Raw genomic sequence first — 16291 nt, forward strand, 5'->3', positions numbered from 1 at the left:
CTCAGAAAGTAAAGAAATAGCACCTCTCAAAATGGTTTGTTCGGGCAATTTTGTAATTTCATCACAGAAGTTTCCTGTTACTACAGATTGGTAGCAGTGGAACAATGAACCTCCAGGGGACTTCTCTTGTCTAAAGCAAACTTGTTCTAGGGTTTTTTTAAGTGAGAGTTTCCTAGTCAGAGTAACTAAAGACTCTAAAGTGCATCAAGGAATTCTCTCTTTTTCTTTTGCCCCCATTTTATTAATGTTTTAAACAATGATTTCTATTTTCTCCCAATTCATCCCTGTGATATAGAACCGAAATTCTCAATAAGAGTCTGGGGGAAAAAAAAAAAAGAAAAAAAAAAGAAAAAAAAAGAAAGAAAAAAAAAAAAAAAGGGAAAGGAAAGGAAAGGAAGATGCTGCTGGTGGTTTTATCATTTGCATATGGAAAACTCTCAAAACTCAGTGAAAATATTCTGGTTTGTATTACAGACCATTACAGATCTCCTGCAAGGATCCAGTCTCTGTTGAGATTAGCTGTTTAATGATCTGCTGGGAATAGATCACAGCGATATCCAGACAGGAAGAGCTGCATTTCAGCAATACCAAACAGTCCTTTCTCTGCTTTGGTGCCCACTGTGGCATAGGGTTCCAGCAGCGCTTTCAGCCATTCAGGGTCTGATGCAGCCTTTACAGAGCTCTCCGCTGACACAAGGAATATGTTTAGTCCTTTTTTAGGGCGGGAGGGAGATGGCAGATTAGTAACCCTATGAAGAAACCTGGAACATCTCTTTGGAAGGCAGAATATCTCAGAGCTACAGCAAGGGCTCACTTTGATTCTTTTGTAAAAGCTGTCAGTCATCAGCCAGAAGAGTTTGGCAAATGTATGACTCTACAAGATTTCATTACCACCAAAAATTCCAGTCCCCTCAGCTGATGAATCATGCCTGGCAATTTATAGATACATTTAGAAGAAGTTTCCTGTTCCCATTTTTCATGCCAAATGTCGTTTGTCTCGCACCAGGCAGCAGCTGAACTGCCCATCCAATATCTCTCACCAGGCAGGTCTCTCGTTATGCAGAGCATTCCTCTGCGACACGATGCTCCTTGTAAGACTGAAAGAAACAGATGTTGAATAGATTATATTATGGGCTGAGTTTTGATGCTACTTCAGATGAGCCAATAAGCCTAAAAGAATGTATTTTCTGGATTAATTTCCTGTACTGTTTGTGGGCTACTCTTGACTGTAATATTCCTGGCTGTGATACACCTGGACATGACATTATCACCACGAGCTGCCTGTGAGACCTCAGACCTCCGTGCCCCTCTGTGTGTGACTGGGAATGCAAACGCTCCTGCTTTCATTTCAATGCATCTTTTAGCAAATGTTTAAAATGTAGAAACTCGACATTACCTAGAGATACATCATGCTGTCTTCTATTTAACTGAGCAAAAGGCTCCTTCCTTTGCAAAGACTTGAGCCAGGGAAGCATCATTCTTCATTAAATTTGAAGTCCTGGGTTATATAGTCACCGTGTGACCTTGCAAACAAACGTTTTGCACTTGCCAGTCACATCCCAAAGTTTTGCCCCTGTGACGAATGGCACAGTTGATTCATAACCTGAGGCAGCTCATTAAACCAGCCCAAAGCTAAACATTTGCAGCATCCTAATCAAACAGCTATAAATTCCACCTGCCCTTAATTGTGGGTGTAAATCTGGAGCACCAGGCTCTGGAGGCAGCTCAGAGGAAACTCCAGTGGAAAGAGCCCAGAGTAAAACTGGCAATTCCCACTCCCACAGAAAGTCTGATACCACCAGGAAACGCAACAATTCTGTCCTGAACATTTTATTCACTTTCTCTGTTTAAAGTGCACCATGGCTGCTATGTTTAGTGCCAACATGGTTTTATTAAATAGCTGGTTTGTGCTCTAAGGTTTTATTTGTTTCATGGTTTTTGTTTTCCTCCTTTATTTTTCAGAGACACTGGTGCATGGTTTTAGAGAACTGAGCAGACTGGTCACAGGAACCGTGTCCACCATTCTTTACCCTTTATTTTTTCTCCCACCAGAACTCAAAAACTTTTTTTTTTTTTTTTTAACGCAAATCTAAAAGCAAGATAAGTATATATAAAGTAAAAATACATTATAAGAAGAATTTATTAAATGTTTCCAGTAGATATTAACTGTGTCTATCATGTGAATTGTTTTAACTTTTGGTATGTGTAGAGACAGAGTTTAATTGACATCTGAATGATAAAAATCAATACATTTCAGGATTCAAAGCACAAAAGCAAATGAGGTCTTTACACTGGCTTGTGGACGGTTGCAACTATGACACAGCAGAAACTGAAAGTGAATATGGATAAAGGAAAATTCCTTGTATTCACACCAAATTCACCTCAGCCTTGCAAGGCACTAAGGGATTGATCTCCAGCACTGCATTAAGGACTCCACCAACCCATCCTGAAGGCACCAGAACCCTCCATGAGGAGCAGGGATCCCTCCAGGAGCTGCAGGAGCATCTTTGCTCCAAAACAGCAGGAGGAAAAATACTGACCCAGCAGCCAAAATCTGCAAGTCACCATCTTACATCTAATAGAGTTTAAAGATTTTGGCTATTGAAACAGCACAAAAGAAAAAATAAAAAAAGAAAAAAAATTAAGTTAAAAAAGAAAAAAATACTAAGTTAAAAATAAATACTATTAAATAACCCTGAGTAAAAATGAACTAACAGTTCTGCTGCTGTTATTAATAGGATGGAGTAATGAGTAATATTCTCAAAAGATGAGAGAGTCTCAGGTCGGTACGCTAATGTCACTAGTGGGTATTTCAATGTTGAACTACCAAAAATTCCCAGAGCCATGGAAAAAAGCAGCAAGAGCAGTGTTTACCTTAAATTCTGAAATAAAGCTTTTAACAGATCTTATTCCCTGATACACATCTTCTGATGTGGAACAAGAAAAAATAGAAACCCAGAGGAAAAATAATAAACCAGCTAAAAGGCACCCATAGTTGACAGCAAGAAGAAACTAAAACAGAACAAACTCTTATTCATAGCACTCTGATGTTGCTGCAGCAAAAGGATGAGTTCTATTAAACCAGAACATCAGCATCAAAGGCAACGAGCAGAGGTTGTAAGAGGAGCACAGAAGAAAGCAGTGCATCTCCAAAGGATTCCTGCCAAGGAGGTGCCAGCCGTCTCCATGCACTCACCGTCCCAAGGTTAAATAAAATACGTGGAAATCATTATTCTGCAAAGAGTGATGAGGCAATTAGGTGATTCTATCATACAATGCTGCTTCTTACAACACTGGAAATTAGAAATGTCCCAATCCTACAGCTGAGGAGACAGGAAGAAGAACAGAGATTCATGGAAAGATGGAGTACTGAATTTTCATTCAGGGCTCATAAAACCTTCCTTGCTTCCTCTTTGTTCCTGTCTTCTCTCTTAGATAAACCAGGTAAAATGGTGTGGAGTACCTGTCCCATCCTGTATTCCTCTTGTGGCCTAGAACCCCTTCGGCTGCTAGAAATCCCTGATCATTGTGAGCAAACACACAACCAGAGAGCCAAGGGAAAACTGCAGCTACTTGACAGTCATGAAGCTGTCAGACCCAGTCATCACACCCAGATCGCCAAACAGATCTCAACCAGGGAGCTGAAAGGGAAAAAAATCACAACAATTTCAGCTTGTGCTCAGAACAAGCAATAAAATTGATGGGTTAACTTTAAAAAAAAAAAAAAAAAAAAAAAAAAAAAAAAAAATTTTCACCACCACAGTTGTTTCTTTAACATGTTATTTTCCATACAGTGCTCACACAACCATGAACAACCCCCTGGCTAATTAAGATGTTGTGTTCCCTCTGTGTGACTAACGAGGACCTGACCTGCACATATTTCAGAGCTCTGCACTGGAGAGAAGCCTTAGCTCACTCCCACGCCTGCAAATCAAACGGTGCTGGCTTGGGGAGAATTCCCACCTCCAGCCCTCAGAGCTAGGACAGGCAGGACAGGCAGAGACAGGCAGGGACAGGCAGGGACAGGCAGAGACAGGCAGAGCCAGGCAGAGACAGGCAGGGACAGGCAGGGACAGGCAGAGCCAGGCAGGGACAGGCAGGGACAGGCAGAGACAGGCAGGGACAGGCAGGGACAGGCAGGGACAGGCAGAGACAGGCAGGGACAGGCAGAGCCAGGCAGGGACAGGCAGAGCCAGGCAGAGCCAGGCAGGGACAGGCAGAGCCAGGCAGGGACAGGCAGGGACAGGCAGAGACAGGCAGGGACAGGCAGGGACAGGCAGAGACAGGCAGAGCCAGGCAGGGACAGGCAGGGACAGGCAGAGACAGGCAGGGACAGGCAGGGACAGGCAGAGACAGGCAGGGACAGGCAGGGACAGGCAGGGACAGGAAGGATAGCCAGAGATAGCCAGAGATAGCCAGGATAGCCAGAGATAGCCAGAGTTAGCCACGATAGACAGAGATAGCCAGAGACAGGCAGGACAGACAGAGACAGGCAGGACAGGCAGAGACAGGCAGGACAGGCAGCAGCCACTTCCTACTTTTACAAAGCACTGTCATCTTGAAAAGTGACAACATTCTCTAAAACTCAGCTGAACAGTGAGAGGAATGAGACACTGCCTTAAAACACCAATTCCAGAACAACTGCAGTAGTTAAAACATTGCATCAATTCAAACAACCACCACAAAAAAAATCCCCGCCTTGTTTCACTTGCTCTGCTGGGGTGAGGAATGAGGAGCTGAAGCCATGAGAAAAGGCCTGGTTTGAGCACCCAGAGCATCCCCAGGCCAACCAGCCCAGTCCTGGCTCTGGCCAGCTGTACTCAGATGTCACCTGCCCTTGGAGCACCAGGCTCCCCTTGGAGCACCAGGCTGAGCGTGGAGTTCACCTTCCAAGGGACAGAAAAGCCTCACTCATTGCTGCATGTCCCCTGCACAGAGTGACTAAAGGTCCTTCTTGCCCTGACACCAGCTTCCTGGCCATCTCCTTGGCTGTGCTTACAGTGCAAACCCACAGTCATTAATATCTTACGCTCTGACTTTAGCACCCTGCCTTTGGCTGCCCACGTCAGTACCCAGCAGAACTTGTATACCCAGGTAAAAGGACCATAAACTATCCTGCTGCTCTAAGTCCCAGTTGTACCCTGGGATCCCTAACATGGATATTTTTCTGTCTGCAATGTACTAAGGTTTTCAGAATTACAATGTTTGTAGTATGGACAAACTCTAAGAGAGGGCAAGTATGCACAAGCCTGTTGTTTTAACAGCTGCAGCCAGATAATCAAAAATACCTGGGAAAATAGACAAGCAAAATGAGCAGGCCTCTGGGGACCATGAAAGCAATCCGTAGGCTTTGCAAGGAATTTTCTTTTGGCTTATTCCCTAGTAGAGGGAACAGGACCAAATGTCCCCATTTCTGCATGAGGTGGCTTCAGCCCCTCCAGCAGCACCCCCATCTCCACAAGGCTGAGGCTGCACTTCCTCGCTGAGTGGGAGGAGCACTCCCTTTCCAAAGGGTGCTCCTGTTCCTCTCTGGCTGCAGGGAATGCTGTCCTGGACCTCCTGAACACATGAACACTGCTCAGCCCTCTGCTAATGGCCACAAACAAAAACTGAGTGGGACCATGCACTCAGCAGGAAAACCCCAAGGAAAAGCAGCAGAGCCATAAAACAATGAGAGGGCTCCGGGTCAAGGCCCTGCCATGGGCTCCAGACACCACCCGGCAGAACTCGCCTCCCTTCTCCTGGAAATACCCTTTTGCCACACATAGGTTGCCCTTGAGATATCAAAAGCAACAGAGAGCCCAGAATAGGAACAGCCCTTGGGGCTGAGGGGATACAGAAGGGGTCAGGACATCCAGGAACAGCAAAGAAAGAGCAGCTACTTTCTCCTGAGCTTGATATGCCTTTGATATTTTGCTTTTCATAATAGGTTTTGCACATCCCCTCCACTGGGCAGAGCAAAGTGATGAACTTCATTTAAACACAAAACCATTTCCCACCCTGATGCACAGCCCTTTCCTCTGGAATTCACCACCACCACTTCCTCTGTCCTGGAAATGCAATCTCATCCAGGCAGTTTGGAGGTGGTTTTGTCTGTACTCATGCCAATACTCTCCATTCCACACCATTTTACAGATCCAGTGAGCACAGGCAGTTTTGAACAACACAAAGAACAGAGAACAACCTCCTAAGGTGGCTTTGAAAACTGACTTTCGTCTTTTCTGCTCCAGTGTAACAATCTGGAAAATCTGCCTACACAAAACCTGCTGGCCCCACTCCAAAAACCATGGAAGAGCTGCCCAGATCACCTACAACCAGAGCAGGGACAAGGCAAGGTCAGGATATATTGATGGCTCCTGATCAGAGATGCTCACTTAAGGCAGCACTCTTAAATTAGAGAGTCTGTGGGAGCCTGGGACCCTCAGTCACCTTCAAATGCATTCCCTAACAGAGGAGTGGTAAATCTCAGGGTCCTGGGGATGGGAAGTATGAATGATTGCCCATGAGCTGTTCGGGGTGTTTGAACAGGTACTTAAGCATTGAACTGTGGTATGAGTTATGGCTGGGCACTTCAGCTCTCAGGTCCATGGGCTGCTACCATGGCCAGAAGGTGTCAAATTAATTGAGCACACCCATCAGTCCAAAATGCCCTGGATATGTCACTGCTAATTCATCTTCCCACGTGGTCTAAATAAGCCCAGGCCTTGAGAGACCTAGATTTGATCCAACCAGACACAGTTTGGTGTCCAAAAGTCCCAAATCCTATATGGTGGATCTCAGGTCTCTCCAGACCAGGACTCCAAACAGAGAAAAAGAAGCAGGTGAAGAACTTCAGCCAGAGGGCAGCCCTGAAGAATCACCACAGAGAAAGCTGTAGCCAACTCAGGCCAAGGGGTGACTGCAAATGAGGATCGGGATTTGGGGACCTGGGTCCAGTACAGGAAGGACAATTTACCTGCAAAAGCTCTGCTGGTGCTGTGTAACAAACCTGCCACCTGCAAGGCTGTGTCTGCATGAGAACACACTCCAGAGGGCATTGGCAACTACCGGCCTCTCTAACACGCTTTACTGTGGACTGTTGCTGTCTGGTTCAGCTCTTCCTCCCTCTTGAAGACACAAAAATCCTCCCCCGTTTCTCCTTTTTTTCTCCTTCTTTTCCCCCACAAATGTCTGTCACAGATTCTTTTCAGCCGTTACCCATTTTTTTCTGGAAAGATCAGGAGGTCCATCTGGAAACTTATCTCCTGGAATGAGAAACTTGCTTTTCTGTTTTCTTGCACTTGAACATATTTTTCCACTTTGTCTGGGGACTTCCAGGCAGGCAGTCATACAAGTCCAAAATATTCCCAGATGCAGCAGAAATCAATGGGCTACCAGCAAGGCATCCCTCAGTAGATTTCCATGGCAGCGCTACTAAATATCCACCAGACCTGCCTGGCCTGCTAATAACCACTTAACTCCATGCCCTCCTCGGCTTGCCCTGAGTTTTGCTGTTGTTTTCCCCACTGCTGAGCTGATTCTCCCTGGTGGATTTTGGGAATATCGCCGAATAGCAGCAGCACCTGCCCGCCAGGCTCAGGACCCCGTGGATCTCACACACAAACCCAGCAACCTCTGGAGTTCCAGATCGATGGCTGAGAGCAGGTTTTTGTGTAAAAGCAACATAGATTCTTTCTTGCAAGGGATTTTCCCATCGGGTTTGTGCTGGGCTGCTGAGTAAAATACAGCAAGCTGGTTTCTCCTCGCTGCCGTGGTGTGCAGATTGATGGGTCCCGAGGTAAAAGGTAACAGGTGGTGCCATGGAGGCTACAAACTATTCTGTCGCTTCAAGGTTTTAAGTGCTGGGGTTTTTTAGATCAGTCTTAAAAGGAATAGGGATATTTTCCTATACCCTTAGGGAATATAAAAGAAAAGGAAGAAGTAAGAGAGCCAACCCGTTTAGAAGGAACCTGCAGGAGTGTAAGTGACCGCAGACCCAGCAAGTCCAGAGAAGTCATTTCAGCCCTATCACTTCTACAGTTGCTTAAAATTCCAAACACACTGCTTAAATTTGCTGAATTCAATATTTTGCTTTCTCTTCCTGAAATGAGAAAAATACAGGCGTCGGCAAAGACAACTTAAGGCACAGAACCCACTGTTTACAAAACTACTCTACTTGGAAGTGTTCTAATCAAGACTTTCTCCTGTAAGACTCCTAAGTTAGAGAGAGTGACCCAAAACCAGGACACAGTTTAATTGCCTGACCCAGGGCCAGCTGACCTTTCCTCAGCCCATTGCTTGTCCAGCCAAGGGGGTTTGGGCATCAGAAAGGCTGAACTGTATTAAGTCACTTTTTATTTTCTCACTTGCACACTGTGTTTGGCCATTGAAGGACAGAACACACAGGCCTGATGCCATAAAATTCCCCGGGGTATTCCCTCTCTTCAAGTGGAGAATTGCAATGAATAGCAATGAGGTTGTTATAGAAAAAAAATCCTCCCTTCCCATAAAGTACACAAAATGAGAAAGGACCTTTTTTTTTTTTTTTTTTTTTTTTTTTTTTTTTTTTTTTTTTTTTTTTTCCCCTCTGAAAATTATTTATAGGAATAGATTTACAAGAGCAAACCCAAGTTTGCTCTACAATGGAATATTTCAAGCCATGTTCAGGGTACTATTCACTAGAATGTAATAATTTTAGTGCATTCAACACTCTCTTTGAAACCAAAATAAAGAAAAAGCATATGAAATACGCTTAGAACTACTTGTATTTCCCTTATTAACAGCGTATTTTCCATGCCTTATTTATCTTTTCTGCTGGCATATCTGCTGCAGACTTTGAATCAAAGTAAAGCCATATTCTTTTTATTGCCAATTTTGACTGGATCCCTGATAATAAACCATTAAAATGACAAGAAGGTATATAAAACAAATGGAATCACTGATGCCTATGCATCACAGTTCTTGACTACAATAAGCACATCTCTCCTCTTTCTCCCTTGTACATCTGAAAAGGACTTTTTATTTTTTTAACACAAGTCATAATTCAAAATTATCCTACTTAGGAATCAAATCACATCTACAGCTAACTCTTTTTGGAATTTTATACTACATTTTACACAAAATTAAGTGAAGGCAGAACTGGTGCTCCTTTGGGTAAATGCTCATTCCATTTCTCTGTTCTTAGTCTGCTTGGAGTTACGCTCTGCTTAATGAAATCTAACACTGAAATATTTCCTGTAAGAAATTAAATGTCCATCAAAACTGTCAGTTTCCAATGTGAATTGAGGTTGTCACATAAAAATCTCTTGCATCAAGCCAAGAGAAACATTCCGTTCTTTTTACTGAGCATTACCTGCAGAGCTGACAGTACCAGCGCTGCCAGAGTAGAACACGAACTCAGCACTTCCCCATGCGTCTCCCAGCTTTTCAGTCCCTTTAGCTTTTACTGACACAGAGACTGGAACCTGGGGCCACCAAACTGCAAACCTTGAGCCAACCCAGGATGCAGCAATTATCACTTTTTGAGAGCAGTCCTTGGAGTCTTCCCTAACATGGCACTTCTCTTCAATCCCATGGAAAATGAGGGCTTTCCACAGAATTACAGCCATTGCTGACCTTGGGATAGTGCACTGGTCCAGGCCAGGGCACTGCAGGCATCTCAGCCAGCCAGCCCTGGAGGGCTGCTCTTAGAAACACCCTGTGGGACTCATTCCAGCTATGGAAGAAACAGATCTATTTTTAAAAATGACAGAAAAAAAAAGAAAAACTACAAAAGAATTCATGATGTAAATTAGAACCTAAATCGATTTGCATTGAAAGTTCTCAAAGTGTCATCCCTGGCGCTGCTCAAGGAGTTGGGCTGAATTCTCAGCATCATAAAGGAACTCATCCCAAGTAGCTTTTCATCATCTGGGAGGTCTCAAACCTGGAGCAGTGAAGACTATGGGATATGCCCACCCTTTTAAAATTTGCACCCCTGGCATTCAGGTGCTGCCTTTGTTTCTCTTAGAGCAAAATCCCAGAAGTTAAACAAGATTCCTGATTCCTGAAATTTCTCAACAGAGAGGTCATATTTGTAGAACCTTCTAGTAATAATCTGGGGCTTGTAGAGTTTTGCTTTAAATTTGCTCTCACTTCCAATCCTCACTTTACACTTCCTGTAAACATTCCTTCTTTCTCCTGGTCATTTATCAACTGTCATATTTATATTTCTTAACAAAACAAACCCAGCCCCTCGCCCAGGCTGAGCTCAGACCGTCTCAGCCCAAGGTGCTCCAGCAGCATGACCTGGGGGTGCACCCCCTTGGCACTTCCTGCTCCTATTGCTCCTCCAAAGACACAGAACTTGGTGACACCTGCCCCAAAACTGCCTCAGCACCCCTTCCCACTCCCCAAGCTCCACTCAGGGCTTGGGGGGCAGCAGCAGCCCCAAGTCTGGCACTGGCTGGGGGTTCCCAAATGATCATTATGATTTTCAAACATACGTTTTGCTTTTAGCTACATGAATCCCCAAATCCTGGCAGATGTGTAATTATACAGAGGCAGAATTAGGAAACATTTTAACAGCTCAAAGGCACCTAAAAATGGTTCTGTCTTTACCTCATCACACTTCAGAGGGCACTGGACAAGTCCAAAAGCCCTGCTGGATAAAAGCCCAATGACTTCGGTTGTGCACCTCTGGAACAGACTGACCAGTCTGAAAACATGACACAGAAATGTTAACTATCTATGCTTAAAATAAAAATTATAAAAAAGGTTTGATGCCAAAAACTTGCCACATATAATGAGTGAATTGAAATATCCTGTTCAGGGTTCTAAAAGACACCTTAATTTATTACTCCTACCAAACTAAATACTCCTACCTCAAATCTGTTTGAGCCTATTTCTGCTGTCCCTAAATCCAAAGGAAAGACACCCTCCAACCCAACTTCTGGCCTAAACATTACAGAGAAATTAGGTTATACATGTTCCTGCCCCTTGAAAATATAGATTATCTTCCACTTAACAAGCTTTCAGCTAAAGTTTACCTTCCTGTGGGAAAGTCTTGTCAGCATTACCGAAACTTATTTCAGAGAACAATCCTATGAGATAAATAAAAACAGCTCATCATTCTTAAAAATACTAACTTTAGAGACATGCATCCACTTCCCAGCTGCCAACAAGGCATGGACACCATGAAGGTACATTTAGGGTTAAGTGAAGATCTTGGAGATGATGGAGATACTACCGATAGCTACATTTGAAATGCTGAGGATTTTTTAACCAGATACGTTTCTTAGGAATAAATTTTAAGTTCCTTTAAACTGGGATGTCTTTGCCTCAGTTGCTCTTTTGCTTTGTGAACTTTCGGAGCTCACATCCCCCAGCTCTCCTCCACCACCACAGAAACAAACACAAAAATATCTGAAATGTGAGACAAGCTCAGAGTGCAGAGCACTGCAGCAGATGGTTACAAAGAGACAGCAAAGCTTACATGAAAAGGAATTTAGAAGCAGAGAAAAAAGGTTCACTGCTGCTTCCATTTAAGGAGAAATCAGGGTTTCCTCCTCTCTTGAACATGCTGAGATCAATGTTCAGTTTGTTGGGACTTACAGAAGCACTCAAAGGTGGCCTCACTCCCTCTGACATGGAACCAATTTACCCTGAATATCACTCAGAGCCGCTTCCAGGTTTTGTTATTTCATAACTCAAGGTACAATTTAAGGGGAGTCCCAAGTTAATGTGAGCAAGACCTTTAAAGTCAGCTTTATGGTTTCCAAAATAACTTGTTTGTGAAATGGAAAGGGGAGGCAGGGGGGCACACAAGCAGTGCCACTGATGGAGTTTACTGTGGCAGAAAATGCAGAATAGAGCTGTGATTAGATTGCTGCTGCCTACACAAGCATGACAGCACCTGAGAATTCTCTCCACGAAGGCCACTTGGTTTTCTTGTATATTTTATCACTTTCAGAGGTTTTAGACTAGTTTTCATCAGGAAGAAAGCTGCTCTCCACTCTCTCTAAGCTGCCTTTGAAATGCACACATGGGAATTTATTCCCATTTCAGACCTGCTGACCCAAACAAGCTTACCAACAGCAAACCCCTTGTCCTGTTTGACCTAACCTCTTATCAATATGCTTTCAGCTGCTTCCCAAGTCTCTCGTTTGCCTGGCTGATAACTCATCCACTCGCTGCCTCCCAAAGCAAGCACGGGTTGAGTTCTGGATTCTCCCCCTGAAGGAGCTTTAACGTAGGTCTTCCCCCTTGAGCTGAGGATTCTCACCAAGCTTGGGGAAAATCTGTATTTCTGAAGGTTCTACATTACTTCCAGCTTCAGTGGAAACTGCCCCTGGCTTGGAACGTAATTAGCAGGGGGCTGATTAACCTGCACAAGCGGTCACACAGGTCTGCTGGCTACAGGTGCGTCTGTGCCGAGTGTGGAACAACACCTCCAACACCCATTGCAGGTTTGCTCACTGCAATACGAGATACTGAGCCATTAGAGTTCCATGAAGATGGTGAAGGGCCTGGAGGAGTGGCTGAGGGCACTGGGCTGGTTCAGCTGCAGCAGAGGAGCTGAGGGCAGAGCTCCCCAGGGCTCCAGGGGCAGCTCTGAGCTCTGTTCTGGGCCAGGGACAGCACCCAGGGCACGGCTGGAGCTGGGCCAGGGCAGGCTCAGGCTGCACAGCAGGGAAAGGTTCTGCTCCCCCCAGAGGGTGCTGGCACTGCCCAGGCTCCCCAGGGAATGGGCACAGCCCTGAGGCTGCCAGAGCTCCAGGAGCCTTTGGACACCAGGGATGCACGGGGGGGATTGTTGGGGTGTCTGGGCAGGGACAGGAGCCGGATCAGTGATCCCTGAGGGTCCTTTCCACTCAGGATATTCTATGGTTCTGTGATGTTACATAAAACTGAAACCAAACAAACCACACACCCTAAAGAAAAAAAAAAAAACAACCCTCAGCTTTAAAAACCTACATGCTGCTGGGCCTCAGTCTGAATGGGAAGGATGTGACGGTGTCTCTGATTCCATTACACAGGGGATTTGAAACCTACACAAGTGATTTAGGAGCGTGACAGGGCTGTGCCTGCAGGCAAGGACAAGCCCACTCTTCCCAGTGGAGGAAGCTCAGGAGATACTTGGATCTGGAGGGCAAGACATCATCAGTAAGAACAGCAGGAGGATGACAGAAGCTGGAAGTTACACACATATGGATAGAAAAAATGGCTTTGTCCTACCTAAATTTAAGTCTGAAACCATATTTGAGCTTTTACTTTTTATTTATTTCAACATTCTACTTATGAATGCAGTAATATAAAAAGCAATTCAGCCTTAATTATAGTGGTTTAGCTGAGTTGCTATAATTTTCTTGTCCCTTAATTCTCCCCATGTTTATAACTATCAAAGAGCTTAGGCTCTGGTAAATTTTTTATTCTTCATAATTGCCAAGCCTGAGCAGAGCAATAAGAGCTCCACGCTTAGCATTTCCTCATGTAATCTAAAGTCACACTGTGCCAAATACAAGGCACTTGAAGTAAGTCCCTGCAGGTAGCAATATATCTGCTTTAACTCATGGCACATGAGGTGTGCGATGTGGATTTTGGAGTCACCCACACACCTATTCATCCCCAGCCCACCCTGAGCCAGGCACCCTCTTAACTCTGCTGCTAGGCACAAACAGCTCCTATTTTTATCCTCTTGTTACTCCTTTTTTTCAGTAGGCACAACTTACTTTTTTCACACTTTTACTTTACTGGAGCAGTTCACACTGGGAGCCCCAACCTAAGGAACTGCTGCATGTCCTGTGTCCCCAGGACACAGCTCCCCAGACCTGTGGAAGTGAGGTGTGGCAGTGCCAGGGAGGGGAGAGGACCTGATCCTTCTCTCAACAGCTTCCTCCTCCCAGGAAAAAGGTGATTTTCCACCACACTCTCAGAGTCTACACAGGAAAACAAGCCACCCTTTCAGCATCCTAACTGTGGTAGCAGCAGCCTGCAAATTTTACTTTAAACAGACAAACAATTGAAAAATTTGATTTTTTTTTAACGTGGGGAAAACCTTAGGCAACACACAAGAATATGAGAGAATGAGGAAATTCTTTCAGATGTTGCAAGCTCCCAAATTAAAGGGAAAAGTCTCTAGCAGCACTTGAAAGAGCTATTTTCTCAAAATTCCCATTTCATCTCATAAAATGTGGCCACTGGTGATGCAAACAAACATTCCCACAAAAGCAACTCAAGGTTTTGTGAGCAGCCCAGCTCCCACAGAGCATGAGAGAAGGCAGGTCCGTGTGCACCCCTGTGGGATCATTGGAGCCCTCCACAGCGCCCACCATCCAAAAGGCTACATCCCACAGGAACATCTTCATTTCCCTCTTTTCCTGTCTAACTTTAATTTTCAAAGGTTTTGCCCAGGACCCTTTGCTGGACTCTTGTTTTACACAATCAGAACTGTTCTCCTTCAGAGGAGATTCTTCACTGTCTGCTCTGAGCCTGCCCAAGCTGGTTTTCCCTCCAAGATCCTCACCCCACGTCCCCCAAAACAAGCACTCGATGGACAGGCTGGCTAGGAAGCACAGATTCCAGGGCCAGTATCCAAAAGCTTCCTCTGCAGGGCCCAAATCCCTGACAAATAGCTTGTCACAGCTTCAGTTTACAGAGTTTATAATTGTTTTGGGAGGTGCATTACAGAGTAATCAAAATGATAACAATTCTGAAAAAAATTGCAGCGGGTTGTGAGGAGAGATTAAACAGCTTGGTCCTATTCTCGCTGGGAAACGGAGACTTAGCAAACACAGAATTAACATTTTTAATATGGTGAAGGGGAATTAATAAGATGATAAATATTGGGGGTGGGAATCAAGAACTAACCTGACTGAGAGCAGGTATTCTGCTGCTATCTGGAGGCTGAGGAGGGAAGGAAGGCTTTGTTCGTGATGTCTCAGCGGGGAGCGGAGCTTGCCTGGGAGGTTCACACCAGCAGGGCAGTGACATGTGGGGTACAAGCGGTACAAGGTGTGGCCAGGCAGAGCCCTCCCAGCTGCCCCACAGCAGGAGCTCTGTCACCCCCCTGAGAGGATCTTGTCCAGGTGCAGCAGGGGCAGAGGGCTGGGAGCCCCACCTGCACCCATCTGGTCACTCACAAACACACACCAGAGGTGAGAGAATGCTTGCAACACTCTCAAACCCAGCCACTCACCCAAAAGTTAATTACCCCCAGAGAAGAGCACATGTGGGACAGGCTTTGTTTCTTTTCACTTGTAGACAAAGTAATTTCCAGGTGGTGTTGCCACAGTGCTTAATTTAGATTTTGTAACATCCTGGAAACCCTGACATGACGTGAATGATGGCTCTTAAAACACAGTCCAGAGCTGCCTCCAAGCCCTTCCACCAACTGTAAGAAACTGAGAAGAGGAAAAGGAAAGCTGACAGGGCATTCTTGGTTTTCTTATCAACTATGTTATCATAAATTTACTTTAAAAAAAAATAAAAAGGAGGCTACAGAAATAGCCCTGCATCACAACTAAATATTTGCAGTTAACACATGCAGCTCTTGGTAGCATATACATGCTGTGATATATGATTTATTACACATGCCACCCCTAAACCACCAACATAACTTTCAGAAACTTGCACCCATTCCTGAACAACGTCAGCATCTTCCCAGTGCAGGGTCATTTAGGATTAATGCAATCTACAGCCAAGGCTGAATACATCAGGGAGCTTCACGTCACAAAGGTCAGGTGTTCTAGTGGAGAAACTGCAGCCCTAGCACAGGTCCTGCTGGAATTTCCACCTGGTTTCTGAAGAAGTTTTGGCATTCTCTCCAAGTTCCTAGAGGTCCCAAGCCTCCACCACCTGTGTTAGTAAGTGGAGGCAGCTCAGGAGACAGGAGCAGGGAAGGCAAACAGAAGCTACAGGGGTGTATATACAACCCTTGGTGTGATGTCCAGGTCTGAAAACACTTCAGCACAACAAAGGAACAGGAATTTTCATTTCAGAGTGTATTAAGCTACAGCTGAATACTGAGCATCAATATTGAGGGCCAAATCCTGTTGTCACAAACATTGTACTGCTCTGAGCAAAGCTCCAGGGCAAGGAAGGCAGGAAGAGTGCTGTGCTCTCCTCGAGTCACCTACAAACATTCCATTCCTGCAATACTCCACTGCAAACTGACAAACACAGCTCTCTGGGCACTGGTACTTTATTAACCTTTTAAATTATCTAAATGTTTGCAAAAACTGTTGTCATTTTTTCATGCTTCCTTTTCCACTTGAGCTTCATAATGCAGAAGTGACAAGAAGTGGGAAGAAAGGTTAGAAAAGCCAACCAATCC

At 44.8% G+C, this 16291-nt stretch overlaps 1 long non-coding RNA gene across 3 annotated transcripts in view; it reads right to left on the bottom strand.

Moving 5' to 3' along the window:
- Positions 1–402: 402 nt before the first annotated feature.
- Positions 403–16291, bottom strand: part of LOC120757584 (uncharacterized) — a 79610-nt gene continuing 63721 nt past the window's right edge. For all 3 annotated transcript variants that reach the window (XR_005702589.1, XR_005702590.1, XR_005702587.1), the window contains one exon: positions 403–1097. This is a non-coding gene — a long non-coding RNA (uncharacterized LOC120757584). The remainder of the gene's footprint in view (positions 1098–16291) is intronic.

This window comes from Hirundo rustica, chromosome 11 (assembly GCF_015227805.2).
Source record: "Hirundo rustica isolate bHirRus1 chromosome 11, bHirRus1.pri.v3, whole genome shotgun sequence".
Classification (NCBI taxonomy): Eukaryota; Metazoa; Chordata; class Aves; order Passeriformes; family Hirundinidae; genus Hirundo; species Hirundo rustica.